Source organism: Sphaerodactylus townsendi, linkage group LG09 (genome assembly GCF_021028975.2).
Source record: "Sphaerodactylus townsendi isolate TG3544 linkage group LG09, MPM_Stown_v2.3, whole genome shotgun sequence".
Taxonomy (NCBI): domain Eukaryota; kingdom Metazoa; phylum Chordata; class Lepidosauria; order Squamata; family Sphaerodactylidae; genus Sphaerodactylus; species Sphaerodactylus townsendi.
In genome coordinates this window covers 55691397-55702724 of record NC_059433.1, presented here as the reverse complement: position 1 = coordinate 55702724, position 11328 = coordinate 55691397, and the positions used below count along the sequence as shown (strand labels likewise).

At 41.6% G+C, this 11328-nt stretch overlaps 1 long non-coding RNA gene across 1 annotated transcript; it reads right to left on the bottom strand.

Annotated features, from left to right (window-relative positions):
* Positions 1-9027: 9027 nt before the first annotated feature.
* Positions 9028-11328, bottom strand: LOC125439133. Its single transcript, XR_007245483.1, has 3 exons — positions 11086-11328; positions 9505-11054; positions 9028-9055 (listed from the first exon to the last, which is right to left on the bottom strand). It is a non-coding gene; the product is annotated as an uncharacterized LOC125439133 (long non-coding RNA).

Below are 11328 nucleotides of genomic sequence, written 5' to 3'. Positions count from 1 at the left end.
GTGGCATTAATTATCCTGTGTTTCTTTGTAATTTGGGAAATAGAACTCTGTGACATTTATCTTCTATGTAGGGAACCTGCAGGTTTTCCCGATGCCTTCATCTGAGCAATTTCCCATCAGCCTCTGTCAGCATGGCCAATTGGCCATGCTGGTAGGGGCTGATGGGAATTGTAGTTCCTGAACATCTGGAGAGCTGCAGGTTCCCTACCCCTGATCTATCCTCTTCAAGTGGTGCAGTATGCAGTTTCCACAGAAGTTTTTAGCAGCCTCCTGGATACTAACAAGAACAAATAAAATGCCACATTCAGGTTGATTTTTCTCATTGGCTAGAAAAAAATGTTCTCATTATTTTTTCTCATTAATAAAAACAACACATGTACATAAAGACTAATACATGAAAGAGTGCAGTGTAATCAACAAAGTTCTACCAATCATTAAGAAGTTTGACAATGTAGGGTTTAGTAAGAGCAGCATGGTTGTTTGGCAGTGCTGAAGCATATGCCAAATAAATTGTTATTTTCTAAAACTTGGCAAATACACTTTTGAAGGAAAAACACACACATTATCTTTGCCTAATCAATATGCATCCCATGAACTGCCTATTGAATGTACAAATGGCTATAGGTCTTCTCACCCCACTCCAGGAAGCTGAAGCCAAGAGAAAAAAGAGGAATAAAGATCCACTGACTGAAAAGGCATCTTTCCCCCTCCCTGCTGGCTTTTGTTCCGTATGGGTCTTGCTGCTTGCAACCGCAGAAATGAACATTCTCAGGGTTCAAAATAGCTTTTGGGGAACCAGCAAGATGAGGGATCCTTGTGCAGACCTTGTCATATTTATTTATTTACTAGCAGGGCCTGGCCACACATTGCTGTGGCTTATTGTGGTGAAATGGAAAAGGAACAGTAGCAGCAAATCAATTGCAGAGGCCAGCAGTACGTGCTCATGGAAACACGCAGGCTGATACTGTGTGATGTCATTGATGTGTGTGACCGCATCCTCCCTCACTTCTCTTCCCTTGCATGCCTCCCTCTCCGTCCCTTCCCTCTCCCTCCGCTGAATGTGTATGAGAGTAGGTGTGTTGTGTGGTAGTAGTGGAGAGTGAACCTGAGTGTGTGTGTGGGGGGGGGGACTCCACCTGACGTCTCACACGGCAACGTGTGTATGTGTTTCAAGTCCACTCGAGTTATTGCCTATGTGCTGTTTTCACTGCTCATATCCAGCCATCTGAGCGAACATTCTAAGGGCACGAACATTCTAAGGGTGACAGTTACATACAGGCAGCTTCATGGCCTGGTGTGCCAGGGAAAAGATGTTTTACCTGGCTCAGGTGTGTTGTCTGACAGTGGGAGGTACGTAAGAACACAGTCGGGGGAATGAGTAAGTGTCTGTGAAATTTTCAGAGTGTTTGGGCCAGCAGGTGCGGGGTTATTCTCGAAGCAACAAATGCATGGTTCCATTTTTATAAATATAGATTCTTTTATTCCATTTACTATTCTGCCCTTTCCCGCACAAGATGCTTGCTGGATCCAATCCAATATATGACAGAAAAATCAGTAATATTTGAATAGTGTGTGGATTTAGATAATCAGTTTTTAGTGTACCACTGAGACAAATTGGGCAACATATAGGATATTACTAAATTTACATTAGCTGGTATAAAGTTAAACCTTAATAGAAAAAACAGTTCTTAAAAGATATTATATCATGGAATGATATAATCTTTGAGAAAATGCTGATGGTATCCTATACACTATACCTTTGATTTAAACTCTTGACTTAACTAGCTGTTTCCTCAGAGTTAGAAGCAAATTTGTGAAAATCACTGTACATGAAACAGAATCAGGTTCCAAGTTGATTAATAAAGGGAAAGGAAAATGTTATTTAAAGAATGGTTTAGAAAGTGTTTCCAGCATCAAAAGAGGTTTACCTAATAATTTAAAGATAGAATTTCAGATCAGTCACTACTGATACTAGACCTGTTCACAGCCTTAAACTGGAGCAAATATTGTGGCATGATAAAAAGAGGGAGAGGGAGCAGAAGATTCCTGCCAACTCTATCCAGTACTTGCTCATCTAGCGGTCTCATTGATTCCTGGTGTGCTCCACACTCCAGCTTGGCCAGCTATACTTCAGCCAGCTAGACATCATAGATGAGTGGAGTCTAGTCGCCCTGGTGGTCAGGCACCACTTTAGACTGCACTGCATATTTAAAAGAAGGCAGTTGGAGAAGGCAGCTGACTGTTCAAAACAGTCTGTCAGCATCCCTCCCATCTGCTGCTTTTCATAGGTTGAAGAAGCGGCTGGAGGGGGCCGTGCTGGCTGAGGGGTGAACCAATAATTAACGAACTTCCCCACCCTGGGACATGGACCATATACTACACTATACTTTCCCTTCTCATTAGACACAGTGTGAAACAGACTTTTCTCTGTGATACACTTCTGAAGATGCCAGCCACAGATACAGGCGAAATGTTAGGAACAAGATCCACCAGACTACAGCCACACAGCCTGGAAAACCCACCAGAACTAGTTGAATCTGGCCATGAAAGCCTTTGACAATACTCACTGGAAGGATTAAAAAGTTTTAAAAATGATGGGGGAATGAGAAATCTCCCTTCCAAGTATGTAAAAAAGTTTTCAGTACAAATCTTTTTTTGCACTAACTGAAACCAGGAGAATGGACTGTTTTGGTGTGCTAACCCTAACTGGGTTGCCAAGTTCCATTTTAAGCAGAATAAAGCTGATTTTTTGTTGTTGCAAAAATGCTAAACTCTGTGGAATTCTTAAAACTAGAGCTAAAAGAGTCTGCAAACCACAGCCTTTGCAAACACATACTGTACTCTCAAAAACTGTAAGTATCATCTGTCACTTCTCCCACCCAACTACTCCACTGAAACAGCATTGCACAAACATCTCTCATGCGTCAGTCCTAAAGTATCCATATCCCCACTACAGTCTCCTTTCCCATACTGCCCCAAATGGGGGAGGACTGATAGTCCAACTAATTTCCTTCCCAGCCCAACTGTCACAGCCTGTGCAGGAGTGGAGAAAGCCACTGCTGTCCCCTTCTCCTTCTGCCTAGGTCAGAGCATTAGGGATGGGGCACCTGTCATTTTTTTTTTGAGTGTGTGATGTTGTACCCCTATCCCTGGAAGGGATAAGTAGGTGTAAGTGATGAAGGTGGCTCTAGGAATTTCTAGAAACTCCATGGTTTTTACCATTGAGTTTCCAGTGATTTCTAGAGCTACTTTAGAGCTTTCCCTGAAGCGATGCAGCAGATGTCACACTCTCTCTTTGTCCCTGCCCCCAATCCTCATGCTCCCATCCACTCCAGCTATGGTTTATTTTATTTATTTGACAATCCTAGTTTTTGCTGCCATCGTCAGTTGGCTATATCCTTACTCAGGGTGACCAATTCGGTATGGACCAGAGGGGAGCTTTTTCCATCGTAGCTCCGGCTCTGTGGAATGGGTTCCTTGAAGAGGTGCTGCAAGTGCAAGAACTTCCTGTCTGCCATGGCTTTTGAAGAAATTTGAATTTTGCAGGCATCTTTGCAAGGGTGGGAGAGGGAGGAGTGGGAGTAAGAGATTTGGGGTTTGTTGTTTTATTTTTGGTTTTTAATTGTAAGCTGCTTTGAACTACAAGGACAAGTGCAATATAAATAATTTAATAAATAATTTAAATAAATTAATAAATAAAAAACCAAGGCAGCTGTGAAACAATTTAGTGAACAGTATCAGAAATGGATTTCCGAATGCAAGTCAGTTGAATGAGGTTGCCATTTCTCTTGGTATAACAAGGCTCCTGTCCCTTTGAAAGCAGTATAGACAGAACACAAAATAAAAGGCCAAGCTGCCTCTATGATAGAATGCAGAGGCATAAGAACAAGGGGAAACTGCACCTGGGGCACACGTGTGCTCTGTGCTCCTGCCGCAGCGGCGCCCGCCCCTGTCCCACCCCGGAATGTTCCCAGAATGCCCCCTCCACAGCTTGGCCACACCTCTGCCACGGCTCCACCCGGGGCATCGCACCCCCACCCCCACCTTGTGGGTTCTACGCTACTGACAGAATGCCTGGGATTGTGACAACTGTAAAGAGAGCTGGTCAAGACATCTATTAAGCAGATCACAATAATTCGGGGCCAATACAGAACAGGAGAGTTGGCCACATCAACAAAACAGTGCTCTATGTACCTCAGAAAAAGAATAATAATAATAAAATAACAACAACATGAAGGGTCCTCACTATTTAAAAATGATGCCGCAATTTATAAGTATGGCATGTACACAGATTCTCTATTTACAATTTCAAACATAAATATTGTTGCAAAAATTAATCTACTTATCCTAGGTTCTGTAATTGTTAAAAAAAATTTGACTAAGGTTTTTCCACAGTATCTCTATCCAACATGCCTTGAAACTCAGCATTATCAATAAGTTCCAGCGTTCAGACTTTTAACATCTGCTTCCATATTTCACCACAAGGAGGAGATAGAACGCTTTAAGTAGACATGTGCGTAGAAGAAGAAGAAGAAGAAGAAGAAGAAGAAGAAGAAGAAGAAGAAGAAGAAGAAGAAGAAGAAGAAGAAGAAGAAGAAGAAGAAGAAGAAGAAGAAGAAGAAGAAGAAGAAGAAGAAGAAGAAGAAGAAGAGGAGGAGGAGGAGGAAGAGGAGGAGTTTGGATTTATATCCCCCTTTCTCTCCTGTAGGAGACTCAAAGGGGCTTACAATCTCCTTGCCCTTACCCCCTCACAACAAACACCCTGTGAGGAAGTGGGGCTGAGAGAGCTCAGAGAAGCTGTGACTAGCCCAAGGTCACCCAGCTGGCGTGTGTGGGAGTGTACAGGCTAATCTGAATTCCCCAGATAAGCCTCCACAGCTCAGGCGGCAGAGCGGAGAATCAAACCCGGTTCCTCCAGATTAGATACACGAACTCTTAACCTCCTACACCATTGCTGCTAAGCAGCTCATTTGAGGCAGGCTTATAGGAGCTTCAGCCTAAATTGATTTTGCTGGCATCCCACTCACCTCCATAGTGAAAGTTTCATGATCTCTTCACAAACATAAAAATTTACTTGCTGCAGCTGACCAAACCCATATGAACATATGAAGCTGCCTTATACTGCAATGTGTGGTCAGGCACGTATGTTTCCTCCAATTAAGCTGCCACTCATTAAAAGTTAATTCAAATACCAATATGATGTTTGAAGTTTTATGAGTATACTATGTCTACCCATAAAACTGCTATCCCAGATCTTAACACTGAAACACTATCCTAGGCATGACACCCTTGAATGTTCCCTTAAATCCAATAAAACATCCCCTTTAAATTGCCAATTACCCACATGATTTTAATTGAGTGATGAAGTGCTACTGTGCAGTTGTCAGGTAAAGAAGTATATTGAGAATCCAAACAGGATAAAATCAAAGAACAGATTTAATTGGTAGATCCTATAAAGTACTGAGACAGAGAAATCAGCAATGTTGGATAAGCTGGGAATATTGGACACCAATACGGTGAGCAAGTTACTCTACTCAGATGGAACAGATACATGGTGAATAGCTGCCAATCCAGACATCCGGCAACTAATTCAACAATTCAACAGAGGGGACATGTATATTGTGTGCCTGATGAATACATAAACATGTTTTCAAGTCACATCAAGAAGGCAGACTCAGGTGCTATCATGATTAGTCCCTGTTTGATCCTGCCATGTCTTTCGTCTCCAGCCCGGGATGTGGGAACCTTTCTCATCTCAGTCACCCTCCCTGCTGTGCTTATGTTTTTCCGCTTTGCTTCCCAGGAAATGCCTTTTCAACTCATTAGACAACTGCTGTTGTAGCTCTGTCAGTTGTGTATAAGTTATTTTGACACCCCCCCCCCCCGGGTTGGGGAAGGAAGGTTTCTTCTTCTCTGGACCATGGGAGTGGAGGGGTGACATCATTGCCCCTTGGGAACTGGTAGTCAGAAGTGGGTGTTGTGGGGTATAATGGTGGCTGCAATGCTGGTTATGCTTAGATTTGGCAAAATAAGTCTAAATGTTTATTCATGATGCTGTTTCATAATAAAGACATCAACTGAATACAGAATATTGTTATTGAACAGGACAGAAGCAGAGTTTTCCCCTAAATTATGGGGAAGAGTGGAATGACATGGAAAGGTGGTTACCCCCCACCCCCCTTCTGCATTGGTCTTTAAACCTGGTTGGCCTTAGAGGTAGGAAATGTTTTTAGAATGGACATGTTCTTCTTTTCCTGGTGAAAGGCAAACTGGTCTTCTTTTCATGGTGAAAGGCAAATGGATGTAGTTATTGCTGGTTCTTCGTTGTGATTTCAACATCACCAGGCACTAGTATCTTGAGTGAAGAATTGTGTTCTGCTTCCTCAGGCTTTCCCAAAGATTGTCTGTATGGTTCAGTAAGTCTTTGTCTTCCACTGGCCAGACTTTTCTTCCAGATCCAGATTTAACTGACATCAGTTAACTGACATCAGGGGAAAAGCACACTTCCAACACAACTGAAGATGTCCTTGAAACTGAAGATGTTCAGGATTTAACTAGTCACCGCCCAGGATTTAACTAGTCACCGCCCAGAGCCCTTTGGGGATGGGGCGGTATAAAAATCCAATAAATAAATAAATAAATAAATAAAATTTGCATACAGATTGTGGGCTCTACCATTGGGACACAACTTCTAAACTGTCCTAGTCCAGCATTCTATCCCTAAGAGTGCACAGGAGACATAAAAGGAGCAACAGTGGCGTAGGAGGTTAAGAGCTCGTGTATCTAATCTGGAGGAACCGGGTTTGATTCTCTGCTCTGCCGCCTGAGCTGTGGAGGCTTATCTTGGAAATTCAGATTAGCCTGTGCACTCCCACACATGCCAGCTGGGTGACCTTGGGCTAGTCACAGCTTCTCGAAGCTCTCTCAGCCCCACTTCCTCACAGGGTGTTTGTTGTGAGAGGGGAAGGGCAAGGAGATTGTAAGCCCCTTTGAGTCTCCTACAGGAGAGAAAGCGGGGATATAAATCCAAAACTCACTCTACTCTACTCTTTGTGGCTCCTGGTGCCTTATCCTAGAAGTGTGAAGCTGTCCAGAGACACATTCCTTTTTCGTTCTATTTTGAAAGTTGGGGCAATTACCTGCAGCCTTTGCTATTGCCAGCTTTTGTTCAATACTGAGTAACAAAAAGGAAATGTTAATTACCACTCATTAAAATGTTTCTGTGTGCTCAAGAGGTCTAACAGAAAGGCTAAAAGAAAGTAATAGGATCACATTTATATCCAGAAATTAGCACAGAAATCAGGTGGTTAGCACCAGGCAATTAGAGTATCAGCCAACAGTATCCTTACCAAGGATACATGGTGATGATATGGTTCATTGAGATAGTTCCAGACTTTGGTAGAAGCATTTTTACTGACCCTGTTCCTACAACTGTATCAGAAATCTGCAACCAAAATCTACTGGGCATACAAAAAAATTTCACCTTATAAGTATTGGAGTACTTTATTATTGTTAAAGGCATAGGGCTATAAACTGTAAACAGGACAAAAACAAACAAACCCCTGCACTTAAATCAGGAACTCTCTCACAACCCTTGGCATCAAAGCTTTCTTCTTCTTTTTACAGATCATCCAGTGACTTCAGTAAAGATTTCTTTTGGTTAATTCTTTCTTCCTAGAGGTACAGTCCTCAAACTACTCACTTTGTAGAGTTTCTACAATTTGGGCAAATAAGCAATGTCACAGAAGTGATGTGAATTTTGCAACAAAATAGAACATTTAATTTAGAAAAATAAACTGATTTCATCTCAAGAAAGACAGTCTTTCTTACAAGCTTCACCTCTTCGCAGAAGATTTCTTTTTCTAGGACCTTAGATAAAGGGAGTTTCTGAACTTTGCAAATACGTCCAATTTACTCAATGCATGCTTCTGCTATTCAAAGAAAATCAAAGCTCCCTCTTAATGAGAACCATGTGATTGGCAACAAAAGGAAGCATTGTTCCAGCTTCAGTAACCAGGAAATGATGGAAGAACCAGAAGAATGTATATATACGTTCAGAAGTCCAGTGCTGGATTTTGCATTCCACAGTATCTGCCCATAATATATCTTTCTTTTCTGGAGCATGGTAATCATAAGCAACTACTGATACCAGCAAGATGGGAGAAAGTGCTATCAGCTATTTGATAAAGAATTTTTAAACTTTTCACTTTGGTTTCTTACTATATAGAAATCTATATTGATTTTTTGGAAGACTGAGAAACAGGAAAATCTACTATAGACATAAGTAATGTGGGAAATTTGAGATGAAACATTCACAAAGTTTTCATAAGACTAATTCAGTTGATACAATTTCAAAAAGATGGAAAAAGTCTAAAAGCTGCCTGTATGGAAATAATGCTAAGATGTGCAATTAACCCAGGTAGACTGGGCCTAATTCTGAGTTTACTTTGCAATTTTCAAATTTCACAGAAACTGCATTATTTTTTTCATGTTTATGGAGATAACAGCAACCTTTTATTACCTATACAACAAATTAATATGGCACTTAGCTGAGTTTTGCTCTAGAAATATTACACTTCAAACATTAACTTTCTGTATACAAAACTAAAGCGCTGAACCAGCAGCCCACATTCATTTCAGACACATAGTGAGGCAGCAATAGACTGAATGGTGGAACATGTTTACCATGTGGTTAGCACTCTCCCCACCCCTTTTTAATGGAAAAAATAACAAAAATTAGGTATTTGCACTTCCATATCAGAAGAAGAAGAAGAAGAGTAGTAGTAATACTAGTTTGGATTGATATCCCCCCCTTTCTCTCCAGTAGGAGACTCAAAGGGGCTTACAATCTCCTTGCCCTTCCCCCCTCACAACAAACACCCCGTGAGGTGAGTGGGGCTGAGAGAGCTCCGAGAAGCTGTGACTAGCCCAAGGTCACCCAGTTGGCAGGTGTTGGCGTGCACAGGCTAATCTGAATTCCCGAGATAAGCCTCCATAGCTCAAGCAGCAGAGAGGGGAATCAAACCCGGTTTCTCCAGATTAGAATGCACCTGCTCTTAACCCAAGGTGACCAGATGGTCACCTTTCCATCCCGGGACGGGGTAGCGGCTAGTGGAATGCGCCGGCCAAGAAATGCAGAAGTGAACATGAGTTTGCTTGCGTTACGCTTGGCCGGCCTTTGACAGGGCGCAAACCGCAAGTTAAAGTTCGGTGAAGTTCGCAGCATCGGAAAGCCATGGGCTTGTCTGTCACCTGTGACAGGGCAGCAAATGGCAAGCAAGCCTCAGAAGCCTGCAGCGTCGGCCAAAGAAGCAGAACGGCAGCCTTTTGAACGGTGGTGGCGCTCGGAACAGAAACAGGTGAAGTTTCCAGAAGTTCTTCTTCTGGGGCGCTTCCCTGTTTCCTGACTGGGGAGCGCCGCCACAAAAGGCAGTGTGCTGCTGGGGCCATTGTCCGTAATCGGCGTGAGTGTCCCGCGAAAATAGGGACAGATGGTCACCCTACCTTAACCACTATGCCACATACCTGCTGCGCTGTATGAAGACTTCCACTGTACTCACTGCCTGTCTGAACCAAGACAGTAGCGTCAGGAATGTCAGTGTAATTATTGAGATGTAACCATTAGGATCGTGAGGAATATAGAATATAAATCCTGGCAATTTCATGAATGTTATATGGTCTACATTTTCCCCACTGTAGGGTTAGCAAAACCTTTGACATTTTTCACTCCATAAATTATAGCAGATCAGTTCCGGAATCAAAATCATTCAGCAATCTCATGCTCTTTCTTTGTGGTGAAGTTTATCGTACGTAAAATAATTATTCTCTTTTCCAGCTAATTTCTTCAGGGAAAAGAGAGACTATCAAGGAGGAACTGTTTTCCATTACCATGGTCCATTGTTTAACATTGTTGGACTAGTAGATGGGAGAACTGGGTTTCAATCCTCACATGCCATCGAAGCTACCTGGGTGACCTTGGGCCAGTCATATTCTCTTAGTGTATGAGACTAATTCTCAAAGGACTATTGTGAGGATAAAATGGAGGAGAGAAGAATAGAGTAAGCCACTTTGGGTTGTCATCAGGAAGAAAGGTAGAGTACAAATGAATTAAATACAAATTATTGTTGAAGGCTTTCACAGCCGGATTCAACTGGTTCTGGTGGATTTTCCAGACTGTGTGGCGGCTGTGGCCGTGGTCTAGTGGATCTAGATCCTAAAGTTTTGCCTGCATCTGTGGCTGGCATCTTCAGAGGTGTATCACAGAAGGAAGTCTGTACACACTGTGGTCCACCAGACCATGGCCACACAGCCCGGAAAACCCATCAGAACCAGTTAAATACAAATTGATCAAATAAATACTGGCTGTATAATCCAGTTACACTCAGTCTTATTTCACCTTAATGCTTTCTTCATTTAACTTTTCAAATAATTTACAAAATGGTTTCCATATAATATAGGTATTTTTAGTGACTTGTGGACATGAATGGATCAAGCAAGTTTATTCGTGGTCTTAGACCAAACGTTTGAAATACAATTTAAATTAAAAAAACAACTTTAAAATCTATCTTAAATAACCAATATAAAATATGGTTAAAACATTAATTTTTCTATATTTCAGCAGCAGAGTACAACCGAGATAGCAAGAACTTAAGATGGCAGTTTTCAGCGTCTATTTAAGTAGAATCACTAGATCCTTTAATCGTTTTTTCCAGATTTTTTCAATTTACAAAGTTATAAGCAAAATCTGGCAACTGACAATGTAATCATTAAGATCTACTCTCACTAGCAACCATCTTAATTTATGCTTGATATTGCTACCAGCAAATCGCTTCAATGTCGGGTCGAAAATGTCTTTGTGAGGCTTATCAAGCAGAGGACACCTGAAGAACATATGCTCCATGGTATCAATCTCTTTTGGACATGAATGAACTGAAGAAAAGTTTAGGTTCTTTTAATAGCACTTCCTTCCCCCAAAATTCAGAGAAGCAGTTCGTCCCAGTCTGTGGAGCCAAGGAGTACATCCTCCACACATATGGAACATAGATTTACCTCACCTAAGACTTTTATCTCCTTTTTAATAAAAACCTTTTAAATCTGTGCCATTGTAGCTCTCAGTTAAAGAATCTGCAGGGAGGGTTTTAAGAAAAAAACCTGTTTCATCTTTTGTATCTCCCTGCACTCTTTGGAATACTAAACTCCACTCACCTAATATGGAAAATTTATTCCCTATGTTTTCCACTCAAGGGACCCAAAACAACTTATAATAGGACATAAAATATAATTTTAAAAAAGGAAGTTAAAGAAAAATAAACAAAACAAAATCCAGTT